Source organism: Prionailurus bengalensis, chromosome D1 (assembly GCF_016509475.1).
Source record: "Prionailurus bengalensis isolate Pbe53 chromosome D1, Fcat_Pben_1.1_paternal_pri, whole genome shotgun sequence".
Classification (NCBI taxonomy): domain Eukaryota; kingdom Metazoa; phylum Chordata; class Mammalia; order Carnivora; family Felidae; genus Prionailurus; species Prionailurus bengalensis.
In genome coordinates this window covers 10,949,309-10,976,893 of record NC_057346.1, presented here as the reverse complement: position 1 = coordinate 10,976,893, position 27,585 = coordinate 10,949,309, and the positions used below count along the sequence as shown (strand labels likewise).

The window sequence follows — 27,585 nt, the reverse complement described above, 5'->3', positions numbered from 1 at the left end:
TATAGGAGTTTAGCACAGGGTCTGGCACTTATTAACCACACAATTTATCTTAGCTATTTTATCATTACCATCTTTACTTTGATTCACTGACATGAGGAAACTAGAACAAAGCACCACAACATACCTCTTTTCTTGATATCAGCAATGTCTGGACACAGATGTGGTGAGATTGTTAAGGAATTTCCTTGTGCCAGGTGTTAGGTTTTCAAAAACCAAAGTCACAGACCCAGGCACCTCTGTAAACACACATGAAAAAGATTCGGAGTAAAATCATCTCCAGGGAGCACAGTTTCATTGACAGCAATCTAAATGACACCTTAGGGTTTGGAAAAGAAGTTTAGGTTTCTCCTGGGGAATGTGAAAACAGGGACACAGAAAAACTTGGGCTACACTGGTTTCTTTCTGCAACTGCTATTTGAAATTCACTAACGACCAGCTCAGATGTGCAGCAGGGTTTACAAAGAATGAGCTCCTGACTTCCCCCTTAATCTGCTGAGGGGCTGTGGGCTTTCGAAATCATTTTGAAAGGAGACACAAATTTAGGCCAGAACTTATTGGCTGACTGATGAACCTCCCGTAAATCTTCAAGCAAACAGAAGCTGATTTTGAATCCATTCAGAAAACATTCTTCATTTGATCCCCCTAAAACCTAAGTTATTTCAATATAATTCAATCGAAGTGAGGCAGCTGTCCCAGAAATCAGAAAAAGCCTCCTTGTTTCATGTTGGCTTAGTTGTTCTTCTGCTAAAGAAATGAACTTGAGACTGCGGACACCACATCCTGAGCCCCACTCGGGGACTTTACACAGGACAGCTAGGGCAGCATGGCTCCCAGACTGTGCTTTGGAGCCAAGCTTTGGAGCCAAGACGAAGAATCTGAACTAACCAATAAAACAAAGGGTTGGAAGCAGGGGAGGGGACGGTGCTGACTTCTTTCTAGGGCAGAACACGGAGGGACGTGACCTCAGGAATATCAGGCCATTAAGATGAGGCTTCGGGGGACACTTGGGTGGCTCAGTCGGTTAAGCGTCCAACTTCAGCTCAGGTCATGATCTCATGGTTTGTGAGCTTGAGCCCCGTGTCAGGCTCTGTGCTGACACCTCAAAGCCTGGAGCCTGCTTTGGATTCTGGGTCTCCCTCTCTCTCTGCCCCTCCCCCACTCATGATCTGTCTCTGTCTCAAAAATAAACAAACATTAAAAAAAAATACCCCAGAAAATGAGGCTTCAGAAACTGCCCAGGAAGTTGCACAAGGGAGGTGACCTTTAAGAAAATGACAGGACTATCTCAATTAGATGCTCTTCTTCCGCACAATTACTGCTAAACCTGTATTAGATCCACGTTCCCTGCATATGAGAAGCTGCTCCTGCGTCAGGGCAGACGACAGCCAAGGGGAAAATGACCATCCTTAGGTGAGCCTGAAGAGTCTAAGTGATGGACAGTGAGGGCATAAGAAGGGGGAGTGGCGTGAATAGGTAGTGGGGGCATTGTGGCTGGAGTGGGGAAGAGAGAAGGCCAGCTTCCTAGAAATGTGAGCAGTAACAGGGCCAAGAGAGAGCTTTCTTAGCCCAGCAGACAAGCTTGGAACGTGCCCCCATTTTCAGGTCTTTGTGTGGCTCCTAAGCACACTGAACTCAAGTCTGCAGTGTAGATACAGATTGTTGGAGGCTATTGTTTTTCCCAGATGTTGTTCCACTGAATAACAGTGCTCAGGTCCATAAGAGAACGTGTTCTAGAATGCTTATTATAATAATGTTTATAACAGGAGGGAGTTGGGCAGGCGGGTGGGGGGCAGGCATCGCTACTAGGAATGATTGCTCTGGATTATCACAGAGCGCTAAGAAGCAGCGGGCCGGAGGAACAGAGATGTGGTTAGCTCCAGAAGTCAGTCGTACTGTTGAGTAAAAAAGGCAGGAAACAGAACAAAAATGCCTTTTATGTACACCGAAAACATGCAGGAGAAACATCACAACATTCTTCCCGAGGGGACCTTAGAGCCAATCAAGATCCTTCTGTGGGGAGTGGGGGATGAGAGCGAGGGTTCAGGAAGGAGAGGCAAATAATCTCTCAGGGAAGGAGGGGAGAGCCTTGCGTGGTCTCCTCGTGTCGACTTGCTGCATACTTAACAGAAGGACTGACTCAGATCTGCACCTAATTAAACAGACCAAAGCTGGGAGTGAGAGGGAGCCAGCCGGGCTGAGGGCTGGGCAGATGCCCCAGGCAAGACGGGCGGCTGTGGAAAGGCCTCTGTTAGGCCTAGGGCTGCCGGGAAATAGAGCCAGTTTGACTGTCTCACCAAGAGGAATGGGGAAAGGGACAGGAGGTGAAGTCAGAGTGAGAGAGGAAGGTGCATGGCCTCCCTGGGCCAGGGCAAGAGACTCAGATTTTACTGAAAGTGCAATGGGAGGCCACTAAAACATTTTAAGCCAAGGGGTGGCATGCCTTCGTTGACATTTCCGACAGATCGTGGTGTCTGCTAAACAGAAGGGAGCAAGAATAAAACCGTTGATGAGGCACTGCAGCAGCCCCAGTGAGACTCGCTGGGGACCTGGACCAAGGCAGCCGCACACGTGGGGGGAAGTGTTAGGACACACTGCACACAAGCACAACCATGCCTCCACACAAGGCAGACAAGAAGAGTCAGGTCCTTACAGGGCTCACATTCCTACTTTTCCACAGGGAATATAATCCAGGGTTTCTTCTCTGTTGGGCTTCTGCTGGAAAAACGTGAACGCCCAGGATGCCATGGGCTTCCCCCAGCCCCACCCGCTCTGCCAGGCGCTCTGAGCTTGGTGTGCTCACAGGTGTTTGCCTCCTAGTCCCGGACTTTCCCCAACAATGGAGTCACATGGGTCTCCCTGACTATGTCTATGGTCAGGATGCACAAGAGTGGGACTCTGCAGGTTGGCGGCCTGAATGTGATTCACAGCTCTGCCGTGCATTTACTAGCTGTGTGACCCTGGACAAGTTCCTTTGTGTCTCTGTGACTCAGTTTCTTACGCGTAAAATACAGATAATGATAGGACCTATTTCATACTTCGTTAATACGTATAAGACACCGGGAACAGCGCCTGGCATCAATACGTGTTCTATTAGAGTGTGCCACCATTGAGTACTGTAATTATTACTAGTGGAGGGTGCCAGGTGCTTTCCCTGCTCCTGCGCCCAGTGATCGCAGCTCTTCCAGCAGAATATTTCCTGGGAAGTGTGAGCCTGGGATCCTGTTGTCCTGCCTCCCCCCTGTACCCTACCTGTGCTCTGAACAACCAACTTGCTAAAAACTGAGGTCATTTTTTGACAAACTCCAAGTTACCTGCACAGCCCAGTGCTTTCCCCAGGAAACAAAAAGTGCTTATTGTAAACAAGACTGAGATTTCTAAAACTTTTCTGAAGTTATAAGGAATGTGTCATCTGCCCCTTCCAAGTATATTTTTATACTTCTCAGAAGACAGCTCAAGAAAAGCAGGCTTAATACTAATGTACAGTGGTATATTCCACGTCGCTGCTCAGGCCACCGGACACATTTACATAGGCTTTCCGAGGGGTGGCCACGGTTTCAGCCCAAGAAGCACCCTACTTCACATTTACCAGGTACGACAGTCATTTATTACGCTTCTTTATCCCTCTCCTATTATTTTCCACCCAAGCTGATGCTTCCTGGCTGGACTCCCTGTGATTCGAGACAATCTCATTAAAGCACTCACAATAGGTTTGAATGACCTGTAGAATGAACCTTGGCCTCTCTCATTTATTTGCATTTTAAAAGGAAGTTTTTAATTTGAGTAGACTTCCAATTTGTTGATTTGAGAGTGAAAAAAAATGCGCTTTCCAAATATCTCTGAAATAGGGCTAGGCTAGACCTCCCAGTACCATCTGGCATTCCAACCAGTACCTCTGCCCTCCCTCCAGCCCAGCACCTGCCGTGTCCCCCGAAGACTTCAAGCCCGCACAAGGCCTGTACTGGATACTATCTGTGGTGGCCCCATATCCTCTTTGTCCACCTACTTCTCTAGCAATGTGATCTGCCAGGGCCTTGCCTTAGTTCCACACGTACCTCTCACTTTCTGCCCAGGCTTCCCAGATTCGGGACACCTGTAGGTGCAGCCTGGGAGGTGAGGGGCATTGGTACCCCAGGGGGCAACCCGTGACCAGTGGAGGATGGAACCTATGGATAAATGCTGTTCTGTCTTTCCTGGTACCCAGAATCCTGCTGGGACAGAGTCCCTGTGGCCCATACTTGTATCCAACTCAGAACTCACCTTTGAATCAGCTGCCCTTCCTCCTGTGTTTCTCTCTCCCGGGATCCCCACTTCCTGTTTTCTTGGGCCACTTATCAAAAGAGACTCTGCTCTCAGGGCAACTGAGGCTAAAACAGTGCCAAAAGGTCTTCACCTGGCCACCTACTTTTGTGCTGTTCAGGGGAGGATTAATATGGTTACAGACTATAATTTATAAAGCGGAAATTTGTCAGGGTATTTGCAAATAGTTAAGATAAATGCCATTGTTTGAGATTTAATGCAATGAATATTTATTGCAGTTTGCCCAGTGTCAGGTGCACAGCTAGGCCTCCGCCAACAACTCCTCCCAGAGACACGGAGATCCACCCTAGAAAGGAAAGGTAAGCAGATCTCCAGGGCAGGCAGCCACGCCAGGGCTAAGAGTGTGGATGCCAGAGACAGGCTGCCTATGTTCACTTCCTTATCCATTGCTTTCTAGCAGGGTAAACTGTCTAATCTCACCAAGCCTCAGTTTCTTCCTCCATGAAATGTGGAAACCCTAGGGTCATTATGAAGCCCGAAAGAAATGTATGTGAAGGTGATATGATGCTGCTGACATGCAGCAGGTGCACAACCAATTCTAACTCTGCAGCAAGTTGCTGATTTCCACGGAATGTGTCACTGCCACGAGGGTGGTAGCTGTCAATGAGAGGAGATGGAGAGCAGGCACGTGGGGAGGGTGCTATCCCTCTGCCCAGCCTGGCTCCAGTTTTAATATGAGGAACATCAAAAGAACAATTCAGCCGAGAAAAAGGTAACCACGACTAATCACTTTTAACAGATGTTAAACTTTTGGCCACTTTCTTATTCAAGCAATTTATATCATGTTCCGTGCTCCTCAAGTATGGCATTATGTTTACACATTTAGATGACTTCTGTAGGATGACAAATGTGTTCTTGAATGTTGGAAATAACTTCAACTAAAAAATTAACATTCTCATACATTTTGTACCACACTTGGACTAGTTTTGTTTTAACAACACCTCCTTCTCTCTAATTATCCTAGTCAGTCAAAAGTTCCTTCTACCTTCCTTTTACAATATGTGGCTAATTCCAGGGTGTCTCTGGGAAATTTTCTATCAGCCATTTTGTTAGAGATGGTTAAGGAGAAGGGAGGAGCTCCTAAATGGAAGGGTGAAAAGGGATGGATGAGTAGTGGCAGAAAGGGGATTTTGAGGGGACTCAAGCAGGAGACCTGGTATGTGCCTAGTGAGAAAGGAGATGTCTATCTGTAGGCTAGTGAAGCCATCTTGGACATGCTCTGTCCTTCCCCCCCATTCTCCTGGACACCTGCACCTGCTACCAGGTGCTTTGAACCACCCCCACCCCCCTTCATGCCCAGCCTTCTGTTCTTCCCTGAAAGGTTTCACATTGCACCAGCAAAACTGGAGGGCAGACGATCTTCCTTTGCTTCTGCTCACTTCCATTTCTGGACTTCTCTCCAACCTACTATTCTCCCCAGGCAACTGTGAAGATATTTTTGGCTAAGGAGGGCATTCCCAGCACTATGCCAGATGAACAGATGGTGGGTGGGCCAGAGGAATGGTGGGTGGTGGGGCTGGCATGAGGGGCATCTGGCGGTGTCCTTCTGGATTACAGAGAACTGGGAATCTTAAGAAGATCCCTTCCTTCCCCAAATCTGATTGGCTTTTTAAAGACTCCCAGTACCTCTGAAATAAACCAGAGAGTCGGTATAAGCAGATGATTCTCCTTCAGACGAATGGTTTGTTGTATCATTTGTAGGTATAAAAAGATTTATTAACTCATAATTTTATCAAGTAGTAATGTGTGAGTAAATGTTTTAATAAGGTCATTAATTCCATTATAGTATGTTGTGCTTAACAGCCTTTAAAGGTGAAATAAAATTATCAGCTCTTAGTTACTCTCCTCCAATTTTCTGTAGACTTAATGAGGGGTTTTCTGGAAGCCCACGACTCCCCACCTCCTTCCTATCCCACTACCTCCACAGACCTTTGCTGCATTTAAGACAATATAAAGTGTAGTGCCTCAGAATTAACATTCTGGGGTAAGAAAGATTAAAATTAGAATCCTAGCTCAACCACTTAGTACTTGTTTGACCTTGAAAGAGTTCCTTAACCCAGCTTAGCCTCAGGATGCTCATTTGTAAAATGGGATCATTACTGTACCTCACACAGTTCCCCCTGAAGAATGCATGGGATCACTAACGCATGGACAATACGAACGAAGTGCTTGGAAGGGAGTGTGAGCTAATAAATGTTAGTGACTGTGTTAGTTGTATATTGCTGTGGGACAAATTACCCCAACTCAATCTGCATATAACTAAGTTACATGCCTCTGCTACAAGGTCTCTCAGAAGGCTAGAGTCAAGGCACTGGCCAGGCTACAGTCTCATCTGAAGGTTTGACTGAGGGAGGATCTGCTTCCAAACTCACTTTTGTGGTTATTGGGAAGACTCGTAGCCTATGGGCTGGTGGACTAAGGACCTCAGCTCACCCCGGGCTGCTGGCTGGAGCACCTCTTCAGCTCCTTGTGATGTGGGCCTCTTCCTGGTGTGGCCCAGACATGGCAGCTGGCTCCCATCAGAGGGAGCAAGCAAGAAGGCAAGAGAGGGCCTGCAAGACAGAGGACACAGTCTTTTAGTAACCCAACCTCTGAAGTGATATCCCATTACCTTTGCCATATTCTATTTCTTAGAAACAAGTTATTAGTCTTACACAGCATGTAAGGGCTTGCAGTCCAGGTACTTTTGTTTTTGTGGGTTCCTTCCCTGATGCTCCCCCACTCCCTGTTTAGTCTAGTATACCCACACTTCTCACACTGTCCAGACATGCCAGAGTCTAAGAGCTCCCAAGTGGTTCTCCTGGGATTCATAATGATGTCTCAGGAGATTTGTGTCATTGAAAAAGGTAATGGTGTCTGTTTTGATTCTTAACTTTTTAGAGAAAACCAACACATAAAATTACTTACCTATTTTCCCTTTCAAATCAGAGCAGGAGGGCCTTTGAGCATGTAGCATGTGGGGTTTAAGAGTCAAAAAAGGTTGGGAGATGTCACCATGCATATTCATGCCTCCATGATTGCATGGCTGATGCCTCTCTGTTCTGCTTGGTGGATTCATACTCAGCCTTCAGTGTCAGACTTAGATGTCACTTTTTTGGGGCAAATATATATTCAAGACCCTCAGGACTTATCCCTTCTTCCCCATGTCTTCTGTTTCCCTGTAGCATTTTGAGTAACTCCCTCTTCGAGATCTTCTGTTATAGATAGTGTGTATACAAAGTATTCCACAAGATCCTAGGATTCCATATGGTGATGAGGATGGATGTGGCAAGGGCTCACTTTCTTAAATGGGTGGTCTTTTCAGTTTGTGTCATCTTCCCTGTCCAAGCCCTTTCTATGGAGACCTTTTTTGGCTCTTGGACCTTGTTGCCCAGACCTTCCCTTCCTGTCCTGGAGATGACTCTTGTCTCAAGGGCAGCTCACCTCATTGCAGGAGTGCTGGACCTGCCTTATCAGAGAACATGCCCAAGTTCATAAGCCAGCAGGTGGTGGAGCTTGGATTCAAACCCTGGTGGTCTCACTACATGGCCTTGCTTCTACTCCCCACACTGTACAGTTCCAAACACTGGAGGAAGAAGAACTCTTTAAAGCACCTTGTTTTAAGTCCTTTGGGTGCTGACAGTCAGGAGCTTCAAAGGCGTGAGAAAAACATGGGATTTTTCCATGCTTCAGAACTGTTTAAAAACCAACACTGAGTCAAAAATGCTTCCCTAAGGAGCATTTGCCAGCAATTCTTACTGTCCCTGTCAATCATTCATAAAATCTCTATTTTTCTTGGCATTTTTGTGCAACAAGACATTTGCTAGTGTGACGTCACTTGGGTTTTTTGCCATCAGAAGTGCCCTCACACCTTGGGCTTACTACAGTTGATTGCACATTTGTATCTCAATTATAGATTGTGACTTTCCTGTATATTGAAGACTTTCTCTAATCCAAACAATAACAACAACAACAACACCCAGACAATTCAGAATGGAATTGGACCGCTGTCAGGTTTTTTTCTGCCTGGCACAGCCTGCTTCTTTAGGGAATGGTACTTCTCCCATGTCAGGTGATGCTGGTGGGACTATCCTTTGAAGTACCTTAATCTAACCCCTCCTCCCCCCAATACACAAAGACCCATGCTCCATGACCCATGCCCTTCTGTATGTCAACAGTTATAGAAGTGAGCACAAGACCTAAGCGAGGCCAATCAGAATTGCCTGGATTGATAAAAAGAAGTTGGGAAAAAGAAATTCCCTTGTTGTTCAGTTGGGAATAAATAAATCTGTTCCTGGGGAGACTTCTTCCCTGCCGGGTGGAGAGAGCCAGGCTGCTGAAAGAAGCCAACAGGGAAGCAGGTCTGAAGCCAGAGAGAGGGACAGAGACTTCATATACTGATTGAGCTCTTGAATCCAGTGTCCGATGCTAGACCCACCCTACAATTCCCAGCCATGTATGCCAATACAGTACTTTTAATCCCCCAAACTAGTTATAATTGAGTCTTTATCATTTGACAGCCCAAAGTTGGGTTTTTAAAAATTGTTTAACATTTATTTATTTTGGGGAGAGAGAGACACAGGCAGAGAGAGAGAGAGATAAAGAATCTGAAGCAGGCTCCAGGCTCTGAGCTGTCAGCACAGAGCCCGACATGGGGCTTGAACCCACGAACTGCAAGATCATGACCTGAGCTGAAGTCAGATGCCGAACTGACTGAGCCACCCAGGTGCCCCCAAAGTCAAGTTTAAGGTAGAGGTCAGGGATGGCAAATCAGATTCAACTAACATGCAAACAGCAGCAGTTGCCAGATAAAACACAAGGTTTAAACTGCAGAAAACTAACAAATACTATCTTGGTATAATAGTTTTAGTATACATATTTAGTTTAAGCATGTCCCAAACATTACATGGGATATACATATACTTAAAAAGTTGTATTTTTATTTGTTTAATAAATAGCAGTGGTGGTTGCTTGTAACACTGTGTTGAAGATTCTGAGGGCAAGTTTAGCCTCATTGGGAAAAAGTATGATTATTGATTAATGATGTCTGTTCCATGCGTGGAAATAGGGAGAAGTGGCATGGGTGCCATGAATATAGCATCCTTGGTTTATCCCAAGTGTTTAAACATGTTTTTTTCCCTGCAGTCTTGGGCAATGCAATGGTGTTTTAATAATAACTAATAGTAGCCACGATTTACTAAGTCTCTTTAAGAGCCTTACATATGTCATCTAATCGAACCCTCAAGACAATATTTTACTGGCTCTTTTTCACAACTGAGACTCAAGATAAGTTAAATTCGCACAGACAGTAAATGGCAAAGCTGGGATTCAAACCTGTGTCTATCTGACACCAAAGCTCATGCTTTTTCCAATTCATCATTCTGCGGCAGGCAAATATTGTCCTAACAACATAGACGCAGAAGTCATCTTAAAATGCTATTTTACAAATTGCTACATAAACACTTATAAATCCAGTTCTTGGCCCAAAATGGTAAACTGTCCTTTCACGACAAAGAGCAGTGCTTCGACAACAAACTAGAGCCTCGTACGAGGCAGTGTTTTGGCAAACAGATTTCAACAGTTGACACCAGAGTAGTGCCAATTGTGAAAAGTGGCTTTAGGCTATAAATGACTATGTACAACCAGCATTATGACAAAGTGGGAGGGGATCTGTTTAACGTGTAGCAGGGGATGGCTAGGTGAGCCCCACATGAAATTTCAAGTTGGCTATTTATGGGGCTGGAAGGCATATGTTCCTTGATTATTTGCATGAGCTGCTATGTACGAGAGCATTTGTGTTTTGGTAGATGAAGGGGGAAGAAAGTATTTTAGTGTGAATACATGTAGTTTTTTTTTTTTTTTAACTTTTCATGTATTCGTTGTTCAATGTTTTTTGAGCTAGGATATAAGATAAAGAGATGGTAGACAGGTAACAATGCAGGGGATAGGATGGCATCTAGTCCCTATTTTATCCCTTGGGTACAAAGCAGGAGAGATAGAAGCTGAAGGAAAATGGTGTGATATGGGCATAAGCAATGCTACACAGGCCTGGTGGAAAAGAGAGGCATGGCGCCCTGGAAGGCCATGATTTCTGCTGTGCGGGGCTACCCTGCACCTCTCTGGGACCTTGAGGACTGGAAGCTTGGGAATCACTTAGGGAACCAGCACCACTGGCCTGAACATCTTCATCCTCAGGAAAAGTCTAATTAGTCCTTGCAATGGCATGACTTCCTGAAGTCACTGCCTGTGCAGAGAATATTGACTGGGTGGGCCAGCAACAAGTGGCATGTGACAGGCTGACAGAGAAGTCCGTGAGGACATGATTCTTAGAAAGGAGGGCTTGAGGCTCATGGGAACAGGATGTCTTAAACTATTTGGGTTAATGAGACATCTTATGTGTCTACACACCAAGAAGGCCTGGGGGACACCAGTTTACAAGCATGAAGACTAACTAGAGAGAAAGGACAGAATAAATAAAAAAAAAGTTTGGACAAAAATAGAGGCTTTAATAACCTCAACAGACACAAAAGGATCTAAATCTCAATGAAGGCAATTCTAACCAATAAAGGAGAGGAGAAATCTAAGAAGGAAAGCATAATTTCCTGTTTTTATCGGATCTTGGGGGGAATAACTGTCCTCATCTTCCTTGCATCTGTTTTGAAACCCATGCCTGACCTTGGTGGTTGTCTCTAATCCCAGGGACAGCTGGGGCTTTGTTACCAAGTATTAGGAATCTCTATCCCATGTCCCTTTCCTTTTGCCCCTTCTCATAGGATGGCTGTCACCTTTGGGGTGTTCTATTTTAGGACTGTGGATCATTAACATTTCTCTGTGATTCCAGGTTATCCCTGGGGTACTTCTATTTTTTTACTCTAACTCTTATGATGGGATGAATATTTCATTGTGCTTCTTGCACAAGAGTCCTTTATCTATATTATTAAGCTCCATTTCCACAAATGCTCTATGTCCCCAAATATGGCTCATATTGGGACCTGCTGGGCCCATGTCCCTTTAGACTTATCAGCTAAGCACAATAAGCATTTCTGTGAAAGAAAAAAGGAAAAACTTAAGTCAGTCAATAGCTCACTACATTTAGAGCAGAACTTGGTTTTTGCAAGCTTGAAAGGACTATTTGCATTTACAACAGCAGGAAAAATTGAGAAGTGGGGCATTTCTCAAGATTTAGAGCCACATCACGAGCAAAACATCAGTTTCCACCAGACACTTTCTGAAAATACCTTACCTTTCTCAACATGACCCACCAGCTTTCTGCAGCTGATGGAATCAAGTACACACTGTAGGTCTGATATTTAAGGTCCTCTGGGCCCACCGTTCAGCCCTCAGCTTCCTTTTATGCCCTTCACAGTTAACAAGTCAATCTGTTCAGCATTACTTGAACTTCACTGTGTCTGAGACTTTTCTGGATCTTTCCTTCCACCTGGGTGGTCAGTCCTCTCTACGCATCAAGGTCCAGTTGAATGCCACTTGTTCCACTGGACCTTTATGATGTCCACAGCAGGAAATTCACCGTTCCTTCCTTGGAATGTCTATAGCACTGCCTCACAAGTGGGTCAGGAACACATGTTTTATGCTCTTTCCCTGCCTACCTTATCTCCCCCCATAGACTGTAATTTCCATAAACATGAGCCACATCAATGTCTTCTTTGTGTTGCCCCCTGCTCCCCACCTATTCTTTAGCGAAAGAAAGAAAAGAAGAACCATCCTCGTGGATTTGGGGATATTATCGGTCAAGTCCCTTTTGTCTCTGGAAAAGTTAGATCTGGATCACCTGCTGTTGCTACAACGTGACCTCTCCCCCCTTTGCACAGGACTTCCTCAGTGGGATGTGAGGGCGTGTGAGCCCCAACCTGTGTCCTTTGTTGAGAGGGGCAGGTTGAACAGATTCAGTACACAGAGGCTACTTTGCAGGGTTCTCAGAGCTGTGAGGGCGTGGAAGGTGACAGGACATCTGCAGCCCCGTTCCTAGATTTGTGGCTCCTGCCTGATTCTTCTGCCTTTGGCCTCCCTCACTTTCCACCCCAGACCTGCTGGCATCACCACCTGCCAGACCATCAGTTCACCTCAATTTAGGACCAGCTCCAACTCAGGGGCAATGGGCAAAGAGCATGGGCTCTAGGTCCTCTTTGTTTCTGCACTGATCCAGGCACTGGCTAATGCAGTCCCTGGAGTCTCAGCTCTGTCCTTTCAGTGATCTGTTACAAGAGGGTGTATCCATGTCCCTTGCCTGTTCCAAGTACCTGTCCTCCTGGCCTACTGGGGACCCCACCCTCTTAAATAATCTGATTCTCTTTCCTCTATCTATCCCCTAGTCCCACTGTCTGGGCCCTCCTTACCTCTTACCTAGACTACTGAATACACCAGCCTGATTGTCATTCCTCCATATGGTAAAACCAGACTGTGCCTGTCACTCTCCTGCACCAGCCCCTCAGTATTACCCCATTACCTACTGAAGAAGGTACATATTTCCTGCCATGGCTCACAAAACCTGCAGGAACCTGCCCCTTCCAGTCTTCCAGGATTAATGCCTGCCATTCCTTGCCTGAACTTTAGACTCCAGTGCTCCCCTGCCTCTCCTGTCACTTCTTCCCTGTTTCTCTTATGCTGTCATCTTTGTCTCCATCTATCCTCCCATGCTTAATGCTTCTTAGTTTGGTCAACTGTCATTTTAAAAATTTTTATTCCACTGAAACATTTCCTGATCACCATCAGCCAGGCAAGGTTAGCAGATGCCCCTCTTTTGTGTTCCTTAGTATATCATGTTACATGGCTCTGGTAGGCCAACACTTAACACCCCATCTAGAGCAGGGTTCTCCCAATATCTTGCCATCTGAGTTACTGCTAAAACATACATATGTCATCCCACATGAACATGCTATGCATCACAGAACACAGTCTTTGCACTGCCAATGCAACGAAGCAAAAATTCCAACTCTGACTTCTTCCGTACCCCAAACACAAAAGGACCTTATAAAATGTTCTAAGATAAAAGAGTATGCAGGGCGTCAGTGGGTGGCAAATACCATAGATAAAGACATTTCGGATGTTGGAGACCAGCAGTAAGAGTCATGAAAGGCACTATTCAACAGAACTGAAGGAAAGGGAACCAGTAAAGTGGATGGGCTTGAGATACTCTCTGCAGAACTATGTCCCTTAAGCCCAAACCAGAATGCTCCATAACTTGAGCTAACTCCTCTATAGGCATATGTGTTAGCTAGAAGGGAAACCCAAGGGAGGGATAGGACCTTCCTAATATAAACACATTGTTACTATCAGAACACAGATGCAAAAGAAATGGTCTACAGAGCACCTCACGGGCATCAAAACCTTGAGGGATGTGAAGGACAGTGGTCAAGGCTGTACTAAATTCAGAACTAAATGGCTGATCAGCCTTTGACTTCCTTTATACCTCAAGCCAACTGAACCTGAACTTCCCACCCGCTTTTGTGAATGTCTTTTGTAATACTGGTCTAATACGAGAGACGCAATAAAGTGCTCCTCTCCAATTTACCACTACAGAAGACAACATAGTCTCTTTGGGGCAACTCAAGATTGCCCCCTTCTTAAGAAGGGTGGAGAGTCCCATCCACCACTTTCTTTCCAACACGTCTCTCCCACTGGGGCTTGGAATTCCAACTGACTTATTCACCATCAGTAGGGTACTGGAGATTAAGTTAAATTAGGACTTAATGGGTTCTAAACTGCCCCGCTGTGGATTAGACCACGGCACTAGTTCTTGATTTAAACGGTAAATTGGATCGCCATTTGCCAGGACGGTGATTTGTGCTTTGGCAACCATCGCAGATCCATAAGTAAACTAGTAGATTTCCCTGACACAGTAATCGGCCTTACTGTCTAGAGTCTTCACACATTTTTCTTATAGGTTGAATTAATACAGAGAAGCAGGATGGTTGATGGTTTCATTTGTTGTACCATTAATGAAACATAAAACAGATGTGTGAAACACTGTCTTAGTAATAGAAACTGCATTACAAATTATTTATCTGCAGAAATCATGTCCTGAGTGTAAGGCGGGAACAAATGTAGTTTTTCTCTTGACAGTACTAGGTCAAACTATATTAAAAAACCTATTAAGCATAAAGTCTCCTGCTGCAGTTAAATATAAAACACAATTTGTTCCCTCTGTCCAGCGCGGCATTAAAATCTTGTAAAATCAACAGTACTTTGGACCCACTTGCTTGTGACTTTCCCTTACTTTTTTCCTGGTCACTTCCCAGGTGATTCATCATCAGAAAAGAAGAGAATGAGGGAAACATATGTACTCTCTCGCATTCTCCCTGTGAAGACCAGACTGGCAATAAAAGGTCATAGGAAGAGGTGGAGTCCACCAGAAAACCTTGGCAGCTGACTCCCTGGTGCTGAGAGAATGTGTCCATCACCTCGATTTTCATCCTTTAATATGCAAAGGAAAACACTGCGGGCTGAGGTCGAGAGGGAATACAAAACAGCCTTCTAGAGAAAGGCTTGGCAGTACCACAAGGGAGGGGTTATAAATTGCAATGATTTTCTTGACTTGGATCGTTAGGGAGGCTGGAGAGATCGGGTACTCAGGTTAAGTTTTGTTCTTGGGCACCAGCGCTCATCCGCAGCACCTTCCTCAGGAAGGGAGGGTAAAGGAGAAGTGGGAGGGAGGTTGAAAGTGACTCAAGGGGTTCTGCAAACCATACCCTTCTAGCACCTTCCCTCAGTATCCTTAGCGGCTACTCAAAGCATCAGGTGAGATCTTAGCAGAAGGGGGTACAGGGACATTTGCCAGGTGGTCCTCCCAGCTCAACCGTGCATCTTTCCCTGGGCTCATACTCCTAGAACTTGCCTTGAAATTCTACAGTCTGGTGTCATGCATGGTAATTCCTAACAAGCTTGACATGTTCACTTCCCAAACATGGGATCCAAGGGTTCCAGTCTCAGCCTCCAAGGTCCAGTGTGGGCCACCCATGAGCCACTGTGAGGCTCTGCTTGCTAACCTGTGCTCAGGACTGCTCTACTGTGACAGCCTAGGGCCTTATACATGAATGAGGGGAAGGATTTAAGCTCAATGCATCACTACTGCAGCCTAGGTGAAGAAGTTCAGGGAAGGCCAGAGCATTTCACCCAAAAGGGGGCGTGAGTAAACAAAGAGATGGTTAGTGTACTTTAGGTATGTTAAAAAAAAAAAAAAAAGGATTAAAGTAAGGAAAGAAAGGAGGAAGGGGTGGCAGGGATGGGGGAGAGAGACTGTGTGTTAACCATCTTAAGAATAAAATCTCCTTTTTGATAATGTCTGCCATTCACTCATTATTAGCTTTATTACAAATACTTTCACAGTTAAGTGAGAGCCTACAATGGAGGGTAAGTAACTACTCTGCACCAATTGCCGAAACCCATGTTTCACTATCAACAATAATTAATAATCCAGGCAATGGCACTAGCAATCCCTGTAGCAAAAGTCCTTCTCTTGTTGCCTGGACTTTTCCATACAAGCACAAGAGCACAGGAAAAGAAGCAGAAGAAAGGACAGTGAAGGAATAGCGTCAGGGAGCAGAACAGGACTGGACTGAGGTGTGGAGGCAAAAGCCTGAGCGTCTAGTTGTGCTGTTTCCTCTTGCAAGCTTTAAGATCGCTAGCTACCCACAGGGCCACTGAGGCCATAAGCAAATTCTTTGATATGTATTCGGGCAATTTAGAGGGTTTAAAAAGTGTTTATTAGTCTCCGTAAGAAAATAAGTTCTGGGACATGAACTCTAAAATCTTTGCTAATGTGTGCAGAGAAATAAATCTCACCAAGTGTCACATATGACCTGGGGACAGCAGTGTTTGGGGGGCAGTGGGTCACAGTTGTCATGGGGGGGGGGAGGGGAAGGCAAAAGCGGGCTTGGGAATAAAAGCAAAGCAGATATTTTGATCCAGACAGATTTCTCCTGGGGCTCGACTCGTGGGCGGGTAGTACCTTTCAAGGCTGGATAAAAGATACTCTGGAAAGGCATACACCTTGGAGAAAACACAGCATGGGTGCTGGGGCAAAGCCGGCTGCTTTCACTGGGGTGGAGGGCACCACTCCCAATCCACAAAGTCATTGATTGAATGTTGAGCAAACGGGAAAGGTAAAGGTTCTTTAGAATCATTAGCCCAGAAGGGAAAGATTGCAGTTTACTGAACCACGAAAGATGGTCTGAAATCACCCTTTCTCACATACTGCTGGTAACCCAACCCAGCAGGTAAGAAGGCAAATCCTCCCTGCATGCAAAATAAAGGCTGAAATATTCCACAGACAGCTGGAAACTTTTTTTCCCCAACTCTGTGTCTGCTCAACTAGAAACAAGCCTGTTGTCAGTGATGATCCTTTCTATAAAAGCTTCTCCAAAAACTTTCCTTTTTGTTTCTTTGACCTATAATCTTTGAGGAGCTGCTTCGCCCCTTACCACTGTTTTGACAACCTAAGCATCAGCTATAAATGCCAGGAGCCTCACAGAGAGTGAATCCTCTTCTGAAGAGATGTCTGATGGGTCTAAACTTCAGCTCTAAACTGCCAGCTTCTGCTCCCCAGCCGAGGAAAATCGATCCTGTTCCTTTTTCAGGAGCAGTGATGTGAATACTAGGCAGTTTGGGTTTAATGGGGTCCCTGGAGTTAGTAGGAGGAGGAGCTGGTTTTTATTTCCCTGGTACTGGGAGTTCACCAGGCATGGCTAATGGGAGGACAGAATGGGGAAGGAGGCCTCCCTCCTGACCGTGCTCTCCTTTCTACTGTGAGTTCCGGAAAAGTTGAGGATTCAGGGCATGTTGATGAAAGGCTGTGACTGTGAAAACCAGTTGGAAGAAATGCCAGCTGAGGTTTGCAGTCTTGCTAGTGACTCCTGGGCTGAAACTGAGATCCTGCTCCTCCACCAGAGAGGATACCCATCCTAATTCCTCTGCCAATAGAGAAAGTCCCAGTCCTCCAGGGACAAAGTCTGAGTCCTTATCTGCACTGGGTTAACAAATCCCCCAGCCTGGCCTGCGTAAGGTCTTGACTTCTCATGGAGGAGCTCCCAGGAGGCAGGGGGTGGTCACAGAGAAGGCTGGAGAGGTTGGCCAAGTTTGGAGAACCTCTCAGGCCAAGTGAAGGAATTGAAACTTTATCCCACAGCACATGGAAAGCCACTCAAGAGCAATGAACTGGGGAGTACCACAGTCAGACTGGCATTTTAGGTAGAACGTTGTAGCCACTGAGTAAGGCTGGATTTGAGAGGGACAAGGCAGGGGACAGGGCGATCAGGTATGGATCTCTATTAATAGTTCACAGGAAAGCCTCAGGACTCAGGGATGTCTAAACACCCGTTAGGCACTTCCATTTCCGTTTCCCACAACCAAAGAAAACCTATCCTCTTACTGTAAAATTAGGCTCCTCCTCACTTTCCTTTCTTGGTGAATACTTGCCCAGTCACCCTACTCAGAAACATGGTAACCGGCCAAGGTATCCTTCATTCCCTCCTTCTCCATATTCTGTCACTGCGTCCTATCCATTTTAGCTGCTATCTCAAGTCTTCCTCTCCAGTCTGCTGCTAAAATCATTATTCAAGTTTGGGTCCCCCACCCTGAACTTTGGCAGTAGCCTCCTGAGTTGGGAGGTAGTTGTCCTTGGAAGATCTGCTCTTTGCAAAGGGCAAAGAAATGAGCAATGTGCACGTGCGGTTGCAGATACAAAGTCCGAAATAAAAAGTCTTATCTGAAAGTCACAGGCTAGGTTAGGTGCCCATTCCCTGCTATCATGGCATTTTCCATGTTTTGTTGACACTCTCTGGTTACATATCTGTCATTCCCTCTAAGTCAGGGGTCAGCAAACCATGGACCAGAGATGGCCTGTCACTTCTTTTTGTAAAGAAACTGTGCATTGTAATTCATGTATTATCTACAGCTGTGTTTTGTGAATAGTTATAACAGAAACTACGTGGCCCACAGTGCCTAAAATATTTCCTACCTGGCCCTTTCAAGAAAAAGTTTTGCAACCTCTGTTCTAGATCATAAACTTGTCAAGGGTGAGGAACTGTGTTAATGTAATTGCTATATCCCTGGGATCTAGCACAGCGCTTGGGACATAAACCTGGCTGTTGTGTCTGTTACATGAGGCGGGCAACCCCAGGTGTTGTGACTCAATGGTATTGAGGGTGACAAATGGCAGCCTGATTTCTTACAGGCATATGAGCAGATGTAGAGGGTACCTTTTTCCCTCCCACATGGTGGTCTCTGTTGTAAATTACTCCATTATTATTATTAACAATGCATAATTTCCTTTGCTAGTGGAGTTCTAAACACTCAGACTCATCCTGCCCTTGGGTGGCCCTTTCTGCAACTGTGCACCCTAACAGTGTACCCCATCCTTTAGCTAATGGCTGTGGGTCCTGGCTGCTGTCAGTCCCAAACACGGAGACCAGGTTACAGATTCCTATGAAGTGCTGGCAGTCCTGCTACATTTTTGTAATTGTGCCGCTTTCAGTAAGTTTTGATGGTTGAGTCCAATGATTTGGGGAGAAAGATAATGGATTTCTAGAAGCAAAGCATGAGGCCCCGACTGGTCTGCTGGTCACACCATGTCTTGTCTCTATGTACCAGTGTCGATCACTGCTCCATTCTATGTGTCCAGATCTGTGCCTGATGCGTGATGGGTGCTCCACAAATATTTGCTCATGGAAACTCACTTGAACTGTTTTATATCATCTCTTTTGCCATTCTGCGAGCTGAGTCGTGCTCTCCTCCATTTTACAGATGAGTGAGCTGGACTGGGTAGTCTCTGCCACATAACTGGTCAGTGTCACCGACAAGATTTAAGTCCAGATCTTTTTGACTTAGAAGCCCGTGCTCTGTCCGTAACATCAAGACACAGAATGATAGAAGCTGCATTTGGGGCCTGTCATCCCTACCTTCCTTCTTATAGGCTCAGAAACATATAGGAAGACAGATTCCCCAGCTCATCACTTCCCACATTAAATTCCCCGTGGTGGGATTTCAGACGCTGCGTTATCAAGAGCCAAGGGTAATTCTTTGCATGAAAACAGTCCAAAGGCCCCTGAGAATTGTGTGTGGCCTGTGCAGATTTTGGCATACTCTCTAAAAATTCCATAGACAGCAACCCCTCTCCCATGCCACTGGAGAGGATCTCTTGCCCCCTAAGGCTACACCGTGTCCCATTCCAGCACAATGGAAATCAAGCAATTGAGCCGTACACCGGCTTTTCAAAAGGCTCCAGTATAATGTACCAATTGTGTCTTAGGCAACAATAACAAAGGGAAAAACTCCCAGCCAACTTCCTTCACATGACTGGACAGAGAAAACAAGCAAACACACAACAGACTGAGCTTACCCAGCTGTCCTCCCCGAGAAGGCAGGTTCTAGAATCACTGCTTGATCCTCTGTGGCATAAATTGGATGAAGATTGGAAACTTCCTGCTACCTAATGCAGCAAGTGAATCTAATTTGTGATTTTTTATTCCCTTCACTCTGAGCTCTATTTACGGACCAACTTTGGTGTCACATCCATTTCCAAAATATATCATTAAGTAGCAAAACCCACCTCTGCAGGTGAGATTAAAACTGGTCATGTGGAGGTTTCTACCCGTTTCTACCCGGGTTGAAAAACCAGACTTGGTGCTTTTCCTCTTCTAAAGATAAACTTCACTTTAATGGGCTACAAAAAGCAGCCTGCCAGCAAAAAAAAACACACAAACATTTATTAAAGCCTCAATAAATAGTAATTCACTGAAGATAAGATTTTTCCTCCTGAAAGTCTAAACGCCTTCTGAAAATTATTTCAGAAATATGTTGCTCAAGGATTAAAATAGAGTGCTTAAGTCTTCTGTTGCTCACGTTCAACTTGGTTTTCCCTTGAGAATATTAAACCAAACGGAGAAAAAAGCTACCGAGCTAACTAATGTGAGATCTGATGCATCAGATCCCTAGGAGAGAAGGAAATGAGGTCTGCAAGAGCCTTCCTCTTCTCTTCCCTCTCTCACTCATTCTTTCTGCTTTCTTCCTTTTCAATTGGCTCCAGGCATGGTTTCTCTGGCTCCCAGGACCTTGCAAGGAATACCAAGCAATAGTTTAGGTGATTCTCACGATGGGGGGAACCTTCATTTGTAAAAGCTGGAGGAGAAGGGCTGATTGGATTGGAAATGAAGGTTGCAAATCTGGGGTGGTCTGGGTGCCTCTGGAGCCTAGTGAGCTCTCTCCAAGCATCACTCCTGCTCGGAGCTCATCAGAGAGCCCTGGACTGGGGAGGGCAGGACAGGCAGGCAGGCAGGCAGGCAGGCAGGCAGGCAGAGAGCCCTAATAACCACATCCTTCACGATGCCAGGTCAGATTTCCAGTACAACAGGAAATCCCCAAGGAGCCCGAGACTACTTCCCCATGTTCTTAAACATGGTCATTGGAACCAAAGGACAAGAATGTTAAGAGGAATCTCAGGGACCACCTAGTCCAAGCCCCTTGCTGCACACGTGCTTACAATCTCTTCCACTTCAAGTTTCCAGTTACTTTGCGTGGTTTACCAGCCACGTCCTTAGCTTGCACCTTCCCATCATTGCCAAACAGATTAAAAAGTAGCCTACATCCCCTCTCCCTGTCCTTCATCTTTCTGTAATCCAGCTCTTACGTATCATTTCTGGAAACGGCTCATTGCAAAGTCATCAATAACCCTCCAGTTGCCCAAACCAATGAACGCTTTCCCAGTTAGTGCTTACATTTTCACCCCTCTGATGTCACTTGCAGCTCCTCTGGGCAACTCTCCTCTCCTGGCTTTGGTGACCCCTTCTTTTTTTTTTTTTAATTTTTTTTTCAACGTTTATTTATTTTTGGGACAGAGAGACACAGAGCATGAACGGGGGAAGGGCAGAGAGAGAGGGAGACACAGAATCGGAAACAGGCTCCAGGCTCTGAGCCATCAGCCCAGAGCCTGACGCGGGGCTCGAACTCACGGACTGCAAGATCGTGACCTGGCTGAAGTCGGACGCTTAACCGACTGTGCCACCCAGGCGCCCCGGTGACCCCTTCTTTAGTTCTCTGAGTTTCCTGACATCTCCTACTCAGTATCTTGATGGTTCTTTCACCAGGTTTTTAAATGCAGCTTTGTCCCCAAGCTCTGTCCTTGGCCCTCTTCTCTTTTTACTGGGTGCATTCTATTTGGCTGACCTCATGTGCTCATCACCTCTACGGATGGCTCTCACGGGTGTGTCACTAACTCAGACCTCTCAGCTCTGAAGCAGCTGTCTTCCTGCCATGGCACCTGCACATGGCTGCCTCTTAGGTGCCTCCAACACGACTGGTCCAAAGCAAAAATCAGTAGTCTCTACTGATTCCCCCACTCAGCCTTCCCTCTGTGTCTTTCTATCGCCATCAGTGTATCCAAACCAGAATCTTTGGGGGTGACCTGACATCTGCTTCTCCTACACATTCCCACATCTAAAATTAATCACCGAGCTCTTCAAATTCTTCACTGTATGACTCCTCTACCTCTTGCACTGCCACTACGTTCTATGTCTTACCTGCCCGGTCGCATCCTTCTCCCTGACCTCCCTACTTCCATCTCCTGCCTCTCCAACCCATTCTCCATAGACAGGTTGGAGTTATCCTACACACATTGATGAGCTCAGGCAACTTTCCTGTTTAAAAAGCCCGTGATGGTTCCTCATTGTCTATAGGCAAAAATGCAACCTCCTCAACCCGACATAAAAGGCTCTGATTATTCAGCTCCTTCCTGCATCCTGACCTCATTGCTGGCCACTTGTCCCCTCTTACGGTCATTCTAAGTTATGCTTAGTTTCTAGCATTTCTCCTACAGTTCTTGTACCTCTGCCTTTGCATACATTATTTTCTCTGCCTTGAAGGCTCTCGACTCCTTGGTAAATACAAGCTCATCCCTAAGGTTTGCTCAAACACCTCTTCAGTACACTCTTTGCGGGTCTCCTTCTACCAGAGAGTTCACTGCTTTGTTCTCAGTATTTTCATAACATTTTGACTCTGTCGTTCTTAGCACCTCTTTCACAATTTTTTTGTAATTATTTATTTACAAGACTGTTTCCCTAGCTCAAACGAGCTCTCTAAGGGCAAGGACCTGGCCTTCTTTACCTCTTGAATTTCTGACACTTAGTAGCCCTTTGTAAATAGAATTGGAAAATGGCTGAGAAAAAGGAGGTTCAGAGAGGTGAAGTGAATTTTTCCAGTCACACAGATAGTTACTGGCAGTTTCTGGACTGGAATCATGACCATCTGACTCTGCATTTGTGTCCTGTATACTGTCCAGTGGCTGGGACCTGAAATCCAATGGTCACAGGGGGGCTGTGGGTGGGTAGAGAGCAGGAGACAAACCCATCCACTGATATCGAAGTGGATACGGTGCAGCAGACAGAAGCTGGGACCTGGGGGAATCTCTGGTTGTCAACATCGGGGGCATGCACAGGAGGAGATGGAAGAGTATTAGCCGTGCAGCATAGAGCCACAGCAGAGAAACCAGGAACAGACAACCTTCAGGAAGCCAAGAGGAGAGGTATTCAAGGAGGTGGCATCAGGTAAACTCATCAGGAGGCACAAGGGCTCTATATCAGTCAGGGTTCTGCAGAGAAATGGGACCAACAGTACATCTATATTTGTGCCTTTATCTCTACCTCTGCATCTAGAAAGACATTTATTATAAGGTATTGGCTCACTCAATTATGGAAGCTGAGAAGTCCCACTATCTGCCGTCTGCAGGCTGGAGTTCCAGGAAAGCAGGTGCTGTAGTTTGAAAGCTTGAGTCAGAGAGCCGAGCGGTACAGATTCCAGGCTGAGTCTAACGACCCAAGAAGGAGGAGTGCACAGGGCAGAAGATTGTGGTCCAGACCAAGGAGTCAGGCAGAGAGCGAATTCAACCTTCCTCTGCCTTTTTGTTCTTTTCAGGCCCTCAATGGATTGGATGATGCCCACCCACAGTGGGGAGGGCCATCTGCTTCGCTCAGTTCACCAATTCAAATGCTAATCTCTTCCAGAAACACCCTCACAGACACACCCAGAAATAACGTTTAACCAGATATCTGAGCATGCCGTGGCCCATAAACTTATCTATCACAAGCTGCTGGGATTTGAGAGGTAGAAAGTCAATCCCTGAGGATCCTAACAGCCAGATGAAGTCAGGGTCCTGATCTTAGAACCCAGAAGCACAGGCTGGGTATCAAAAGAAGGACTTGGGCACAGGTAACAGAATGGGAAGCCAGTTTCCAGAATCAAGTTACAGAACAGAGAACACAGGGAGGGAAGTAGAGAAGGGTGGAATCTGTAGCATCCTTGCTTCTCAACTAGGTCACACTCTAAAAAGCAGGAATCTTCACAACACACAATACATTAAACATGCTCCTGTATTGTATTTCCACATTTTCCCTCCCCAAGGTCCTTTTCCTTCATTTCCAGATGCATTTTTCAGTGTTCATTAAAGACCAACTGGTACTGACTTTGGATTATGGGCCAGTGCCACCAATTTTTTGAGAGAGAAGAGTGCTCATAGTGCAAGATCTGTTTAGAACTTGGAAGGTCAGCAGCTCCTCCCAGGAGCTTCTCTCAAGGGCGGTCGGAAGCCTGTGTCTGGGCTGGGCTTCAGGTTTTCGTATCTGCTCACTTCTGACCTAGCCTCAAAAAAGGTATTAAAATGCACTTCAACTCTTTATTTTTCCTGGCCCAATTAACCAAAGTGTTTAATAAGTAACAGGGATGTTTCCAGTAATTTAGCACTTCATTAGTAATTTGTTCCATTATAATATGTATCACCAAAATCAACTCAATTCAGACAACCATTTGCTGCCTTCACTGAAGATAATGACTTCTAATTCCCATTACTGGAGCATCTTATAAACCTTTTAAGTGGTTCACTACTCTTCATTAAGGTGTATCTCAGAAAGATTTTGGACCTTGCAAAAAAGTAAATAAAACCCATGAAAATTGAACCGCAGATAGGCAAATAAAATTGAATAAACACACCTCAGGGATACCATACCATGACTGTGCAGGGACGGGCTTTTGTGTTTTTGCATAAAACAAAGTCTATTTCTTGTTAAGTCAGGGAATTTGAATTTTGCCCTTTCAGATACCTGAGGCAGCTAGAAATTTCATTCCTATTTCATGGAGATGAGGGCTTATACAATCAGAGAATGTTATGAGAAGGCATCTAAATATTCTGTAATGCAGTTGAAAAGGATTTTAAAAGTCAACGGACTGTGGGACAGAAATTGGTTCCCATGAAAGCTTGTCCTGTCACTGTGAATGGATGTTGAGTGCAACAGAGCTCTCACCCTTGGGTCCTGGCTTAACATGGACTTTGCCTGTTTGCATTGTGTCCTGTGTCTGCCTCAGAGCACTGAGCACTGAGTACTGGGTTGTGTCTCCCCACAGCACCCAGAATAGCACTGAGCACTGAGTACTGGGTTGTTGTCTGCCCTACAGCACCCAGGACAGTACTAAGCACTGAGTACTGGGTAGGATGGTACCCAGTTGCTTGCCTCCAGCTTGCTGTAACTAACATGAATTAAGAACCCGTACCATGTGCTACCCACTGTACAGAGACATTGAGTGTCACCTCATTTATTCAGCAATTGGAGCTTACACTTTTAATTTTCTTTTAATGCTTATTTATTTTTGAGAGAGAGCGAGCGAGCACGCAAGTGGGGGAGAGGCAGAGAGAAAGGGAGACAGAGTCCGAAGCAGGCTCCAGGCTCCCAGCTGTCAGCACAGAGCCCGACACGGGGCTTGAACTCATGAACAGTGAGATCATGACCTGAACTGAAGTCAGTTGCTTAACCGACTGAGCCACCCAGGCGCCCGTGGAGCTTACACTTGTAACTACCAAAACTTTTGCTCTCTTATATTAGCTGATTTTGACAGAAATTATTCTGTAATACAAGGTGTTATTTGTCTTCCAAGCCAAGAGTATTACTTAGAGCCCTACACCTAAGGATCTCAATGGGAAGCAGGATTCAAGGTTTGAAGTGACAGCAGGAAGTATGAGAGAGGACAGGATGAAAGGCAAACAGGGAGAGGAGGCAAGATTGGAAGTGGCCTGCAGCCATTTGCTCATTTATTCACTCCACAGATACTTGCTGAGTGCCTACTATGTGCCAAGCCCTGTGTTTTTTGAAGATTTAATGAAGATTTAAAGATTTTAATGATGGGCCACTGAAGATTTAATGATGGGCCAGGAAAACGTGCTCACTGTCTTCGTGAAGCCTCCAGTCCAGTGGGAAAGTCTGAGCAGGGAATGTACCAGAGTGGAATAAATACTGTGACAGAGGAAAGAGTGGCAAGAGAAAGCAGTGAGGACATATAAAATGAGACAGCTCCCAAAGGGCAACCTGGAGGGAGTCATGTGACTGGGTGCCGAGTAAAGCCTGGCAGAACCTCCTAGTGTGTCAGTGAGAACTGATGAGGTTTGAGTGTAAAACACTGCAGGACTGACATTCTGTTCCCAGAAGAAAGGTGTAGGTGCAGAGACAGGCAAATGTGAAGATCAGAAGGCAACAGAGACACGGCTTTACTTTTCCTATGGGAGCAGCTATGGCATCTAATGGGATCAAGGTGCTATAGAAGTTGAGGCACTCCCCTCTGACCGTGTGCTACACTGGGATTTAAGGAAGGTGTAGTAGGTGTTTTCATGGAGTCTGTTATCTGACTCTAGCATTTTTAAGCAGTGTCTCAGCTATCTATTTGTGCCTAACAAACCACCCTAAAACTTAGCCGCTTAAGCCAGTTAAGCATTTATTCTGGCTCATGAGTGTACTTATCAATTGGGTGGTTCTTCTGTTCTCAGCTGGGTTCACTAAAGTGCTAGAAGTCATCTGGAGGTCAGGTTGACAACTCTGATGACCTTGGCTGGTCTCTCTCTCATGTGTGGGGGGTTGATCTGGGATGGCCTTGGCTGGGACAAATGGACCTTCCTTCACATGGCCTTGCATCCTCCAGCAGGCTAGCCTGGATGTGTTTACATGTTATTTCAAAGTTCCAAAAGGGCAAGTTAAAGTGTAAAGACCCCTTATGTCCAGGCTCAGAGCTGACATACTATCACTGTGGCCACATTCTTTGGGCCAAAACGAGATTTGAGCAGAGGCAAATAGACTCCACTTCTTCATGGGAGGAAGTACAGAGTCATGTTGCAAAGGCATAAACTCAGGAAAGGGCATGATTGGGCTCATTTTTACAATCCATCCCACAAACAGCACCTTGTGGAAAATGCAGTGTGCCCCTAGTGCAACTCATCATGACTCATGTCTCTGATGTCCTCTAGGTCTCGTCATGAATGGGCATGTCCATTCTTGTGAAAGGAACCCAGGTGTCAGACCCCTCAGGCTTTCCTCAGCCTCCGTTGTACCGGGTGTTGTCTTTCCACTTAAAAAGAGTGGAAGTGAGCCAAAATAAGAGCCGTGACCTATTAAGGCTGTTGGTCAGCTTTACTGACCATAATCATCATATTGATCACTGATATAGCTACATCTGCCTTAGTCAAGAGACAGATTCATTGGAACAAGATGGTTGGCAGATTGCCACATCAAGTCAGAGGGCCATGTGTGCTGATGTTCTTTTAATAAACATTTAATACAGTGCTGGGTGCTTAGATGAGCTTGGGGTCACTGTTAATAAAAGCCTGGGCTCAAAGATCTCATATATTTGGCAAAAATGTGCCACCAGCCATTGGAATACTTCATGAGTTCCATTCTCATCTCAAGAAATGAAAACAAGTTTTTCGTTGGTGAAGACAAGAGTCTTCTCTGTATCTTCTGATAGGATCTTTTGTATTTTCAAACTCTGTTCACATTTTCTTTTCTTTACACTAGGAAAAAGATTGCCTTTTCTTCCTCAGTTTCTGTTATAGAAATCCAAGAAAGGCTAATACTGCTGCAACAAACATGGCAATGCAGATATCTCTTTGAGATATTGATTTCTATTCTCTTGGATATAAACTCAGAAGTGAGATTACTACATCATATGGTAGTTCTATTTTTAATTTTTTCAAGAACCACCATACTGTTTTTCAAGTCAGGTGCACCATTTTACATTCTTACCAACAGTCCACAAAAGCTGCAATTTCTCTACGTCCTCACCAACACTTGTTATCTGTTTTGTATAATAATCATCCTCATGGATGTGAGATGATATCTTATTGTGGTTTTGATTTGCATTTTGCTGATGATTAGTGACGTTGAGCATCTTTTCATATATTTCTGTTGGTCATTTGTAGGTCTTCAATGGAAAAATGTCAATTCAAGATCACTTTTTTTTAGTTTTTTTTTT

General features: G+C 45.4%; 1 long non-coding RNA gene across 1 annotated transcript in view; it reads right to left on the bottom strand.

Moving 5' to 3' along the window:
• Window positions 1–124: 124 nt before the first annotated feature.
• The window catches only part of LOC122482479, a 41,597-nt gene continuing 14,136 nt past the window's right edge, over window positions 125–27,585 (bottom strand). Inside the window, exon 3 of the long non-coding RNA XR_006297190.1 lies at window positions 125–236. This is a non-coding gene — a long non-coding RNA (uncharacterized LOC122482479). The remainder of the gene's footprint in view (window positions 237–27,585) is intronic.